Here is a 4,839-nt window from a genome sequence, read left to right as displayed (position 1 = left end):
AAACTCTTGCATGTGTGACCCAAAGATATGGATAAGAATAATTAGGACTTCCCTGGCAGTCCAGTGGTTAAGACTTCCCCTTCCAATGCAGGGGGTGTGGGTTCGATCCCTGGTTGGGGAGCTGGGATCCCACATGCCTTGTGGCCAAAAACCCAAAACATAAAACAGAAGCAGTGTAGTAACAAATTCAATAAATACTTTAAAAAAAATGGTCCAAAAGCAGAAACTAACACACCATTGTAAAGCAATTATACTCCAATAAAGATGTTAAAAAAAAATGGTTCACATCAAAAAAATCTTTAAAAAAAATAATTATAGCAGCCCTATGCATAATAACAGAAAACTGGAAATAACCAAAGTGCCCATTTACAGGAGAAGGGAATCACTGGATGTTAAATAACAGTGAAAATGATTGAGCCCTGTTTTAATTATGTATTGCTGCATAACAGGCCATGTTAAAACATAGTGGTGGGACTTCCCTGGCGGTCCAGTGGTTAAGACTTCGCCTTCCAGTGGAGGGGGTGCGGGTTCGATCCCTGGTTGGGGAGCTGGGATCCCACATGCCTTGTGGCCAAAAGACCAAAAAACGTAAAACAGAAGCAATATTGTAACAAAATTCAATAAAGACTTAAAAAAATCATAGTGGCAACCACGATCATTTATTTGCTCACAATTCTACAATTTAGGCAGGGTCTCATTGGGGATGGCTTGTCTCTACTCCATGTGGCTTCAACTGGGGAGGATTAACTGAGGGTGAAATATCAACTTTTAAAATGGTCCTCTCGCGTGGTTGGCATGTTGATGCTGGCGGTCAGCTAGGAGATCACCTGGAGCTATTGTGCATGGGGGAGTAGCCTTGGTTATCTTGCATGTGACCTCCACATGACTTCTCTCAGCATGGTGGTCTCAGAGTAATCAAAATTCTCATGTGGTGTCTCAAGTTCCTCAAGAATGCAAAAGCAGAAGTTGCTAGACCTTATTAAGGGTTAGACCTAGAACAGGCACAGAATTACTCATTCTATTGGCTAAAAGAGTCATAAGCCAGACAGATTCAAGGGGAGGCAACGTCAAGAGAGTGCAAATGCCCAGAGCTGTACTTCATTGGGTGCCACAGACTTGCACAAACCACAATCACCGATAGCCATATGGATAAATCTTAGGTAGGTTATGCTGCAGGAACAAAGAAGCTTCACATTTCACTGACTTCATATAACAAAAGATTATTTCTTTCTCACATACAAGTTGGTGGGGTGCTTGGCTCCACTCAGGAAATTAGGCTGAGGGAGGGTCTGCCATAGTGAGGTGGCACCATCTGGGACATGAGACCTCACTTTTGCCACAGCCAGGGAGGACAGAAAGGCTGGAGAATTTCACTTGACCTCAGTTCTAAGGAGGAAAATGTCACTTATGTTCACATTTCATTGGCTAGAACCAGTCACGTTACCCAGTCTAAACTACAAGAAGGGGCTGGGAAATGTAGGAGAGCACGTAGAAAAATGGAAGAGCATTACAGTCTTGGTCACATGTGATAAAACTATTGAAAACAAAAGAAAGTTCAACATAAAATAGTGTACACTGCAAGATAGTGTTTATTTTGGGGTAGGGTAGGAAGGGTCAGCATAGGAGAGGAAATCACAGGAAGGTATCAATGATTTGTAATGTTCTAATTCTTGGGTTGAGCAGTGAGTGTTAATTATATTATTTTTTAATGAATACATGAGTAAACAGATGAATGAATAAATAAAAGAGAGGGCTGAGAAGCAGAGGCACTGAAGCCTAACCTCAGAGTGCAGGCCAAAAATGGCTCTTCCATAAATATTCACTGAGATTAGGCTGAGGCTGCTAGGCCTTGAAGGTACAAAGATGAATAAAATATGGGCTCATCCTCTCTAGGTTCCCATCTCAGAGGATGCAGTAGGCACATGAACCAGGCAAGCCAGTAAAGCACAGTGGAGTGTATTGCTTACCAGGGGCTCTGGGAGCCAGAGGAAGCCCTGAGAAAGCCTTGCCCCAAGGGGTCATATAGGTCGGGTCATGAAGGATCAGTAGGAGTTCAATGGGTGGAGAAAGGAGTGGAGGTGGGGCATATTGGTCAGGAACACTCATTCCAAGAAGAAGGAACAATATGTGCAAAGGCACAGAGAGAGCCCTTCACTCCTCAGGTGGCCTGTGTTCACAACATTCCCTCACCACCTTCTAGTCCCTAAATGATATGATCAACACATTCACACTGTGCTGTGCCACCCAGAACCCTCTGCAGGATTCAGGCACTCATTTGCCATGCTGATTTCTATGTGCCAGGCACTATGCTAAGCATTTTGCCTATATGATCTTATTTAATGAAGAACAGAACTTAATACTATAGAAATGAATTTCTAATGGTGAAATTTCAGGCTTAGACAAGGTGAAATTGCTAGCTCAGGGAAGCTGGAAGTATTTGGCACAAATTCTGTCACAAATTCCTCTACCTCACTGTATGGTCAATTCTGATCTTTGTACTGGCTGGGTAAAACCCCCAGAAGGTTGGGGGGTGGAGTTGGGGGAGCTCCCAATCTCATTCTTCCTTTAAAAAAAAGCAAGCGGGACTTCTGCTCAATAATATAATAATGTCTCTGTTCTGCCACTTCTCTGGGGGTCTCACTTCTTGGGAGCCTGTGTGGAAGTGAATTCCACTGAAAGCTGACAGCCCCTGTTAGGGACTCCCCAGGCCTTTTCTGAGAAAACAGTGACATTGTTCCCAGCACTTCCCCCTGCTTCCTGGGCAGCTCCTGTGGCCACCATTGAGCCTTCCTCACATCCTCCTTCTTCAGGCTAGGGCTTCTACCTTTTCTTTCCGTCATCACGTCCCTCCTGGATGGGGGCTGACCTGGATCCTCCGGTCTCTCAGGCTGAGTCTCCCTATACATCCCTAAGCTGCCTGCTTCCTTGGGAGCAGGCCCGGGCAGCAGGCTGTGGTCCTGACTAGCATTCAGGCCCTCAGGAACATGTCCTAACATGTTGAGCCCTGGCATAGAAGAAGCTGGTGGCTGTTTTGTCCTTGGGGCTTCCTGCTTTCAGAGAAGAGGGGGGTGGTAGGAGACAGGAGACCCCCAGAGACCCTAGGGAGACCATGGTCTGAGTTCCTCTGAACAGAATATGTGATTTGCAGCAGATCCCTTGGGACTGGCCTGGGATCTAGTGTGTGTGTGTGTGTGTGTGTGTGTGTGTGTGTGTGTGTGTGTGTGTGTTTTGGGAGTTAGATATTGCATGTGGCTTCTAACAACCTGCTTCTTTGCTTCTTCAGGGCAGAAGTCCTCCTTTAAGAGCATACCTGGCTACACATTCAAGTGTATGGTTGGAAACTTTTTTTTTTAAGTGCTGAACAGTACTAGACACTCAGTAGGTGCTTAATAAATATTTGTTGAATTCTGTTGTGGTGGTGGTGGTGAGCTAGAAGTTATAAAAAAAAATTCACTTCCCAACAAAAACAACAAAAAGAATTATTTCATTGTGAAGCTCAGGACCACAAAACTTTAAATAATTCAATACAAGCCTTCATTAAATTTTTTTCCCAAAGTAAACAGACAGACAATGTCAAGTCTATTTGAAATGTCTGAAAGCCAAGGGGATTCAAGGCAGTTGGAGGATATGCCCGTCTTCTGCTGGACATTTGACAACCCAGCCTTTGGGTGGTGTGGGTACGGGTGTGTTGGAGGTGGGGAGGGTGGAACTGGGGGAGAAGGGGGCTGGTCCTGGGGTCTTGGCCTTTTTGAGGTCCTTCTGAAGTCCTGGCCTGATTCCAAAATTAGGTAGGCAAGGGGGTCTGGTAATGTGCCCTCCCACCCCTACCCAGGCTCTTGTCCCAGCAGTAGAGGAGAAGGAGGCCTGTCTTCCCTGAGGTCAGCTGCATTAGAGGAAATAGACTGGGCATGTCTGGGCAGAGATTTCCAGACACTGAACAGCCCTAGATGTCAGTAATTGTAGCTGTTCCAAGCCTGGATTCTATTTCTTAGTAGATTTCTGTTCAGATTAACACTCTGTTCTCTGCAATTTTTTAAAAGGAGAAACTGCAAATGTTTTAGGTGAAGGAAGGAAGCAAAGGTGGGGTGCAAGTGGGGCTAGGGGTATGGAACAGCGGGGCACCTCACTTGCTTTTGTATCTGTCAGAAGCACCAGTGGACGTTTCCAGAATTGTCTTTCATCAGTATACTGCCTCGAAATGAGGGGTGCAGGGCATTTCCCTCATTCTAGAGCCACTGAAACAGAGAGGGCAACAAGCAGAGGGCTCTGGATGAGAGACAAAAGGCCTATGTTCCAGCCATCACCATTTATTTGCTGTGTTATGAGTCAGGCCGCTGAACTCTGAGCCTCGGTTTCCCAGCAGCGTATGTGGGCTGTGTGGGGACTACCCAGGAGCTAACTCACCCACCAAATCTTTCTCCCCTTCCTAGCCATCAGATCTGCTGCAATCACAGAGCTTTCTTCTGCTGAGGGGAGAGGGAGGTGGGTGTAGGGAGTGAGGACGAGGGGGTGGGAAAGTTAGTTCAGTGTCCCATTTCCCCTGGAGACCAGGTTGGCCCTTTCTTAGCAGTGTGCCCAGTCCTCTCTTCCCTGGAGCATTTGACAAATAACTTCTCATCCCTTTAGTTCTGTGGGCCTCGGTTTCCTTATCTGTGAAATAAAGGGAATTGAATCCTTTCTGGCCTCCAAGAATGCTTCATTGGGGTCTCTGGGTGCCTCAGGTAATGGGCAGAGGTGGTGTAGTGAGGAATCCATGGGAATAGAGGTGGTGTAGTGGGGCTTTTCCGGGAATTGCAAAGTGAGGTGGTTTTTTTTTTAATTATTTAAGGATTTTTATTT

This window comes from Monodon monoceros, unplaced genomic scaffold, assembly GCF_005190385.1.
Source record: "Monodon monoceros isolate NGI ecotype Baffin Bay Population unplaced genomic scaffold, NGI_Narwhal_1 Super_Scaffold_3, whole genome shotgun sequence".
NCBI lineage: Eukaryota > Metazoa > Chordata > Mammalia > Artiodactyla > Monodontidae > Monodon > Monodon monoceros.
Note: the sequence above shows the minus strand (reverse complement) of the source record.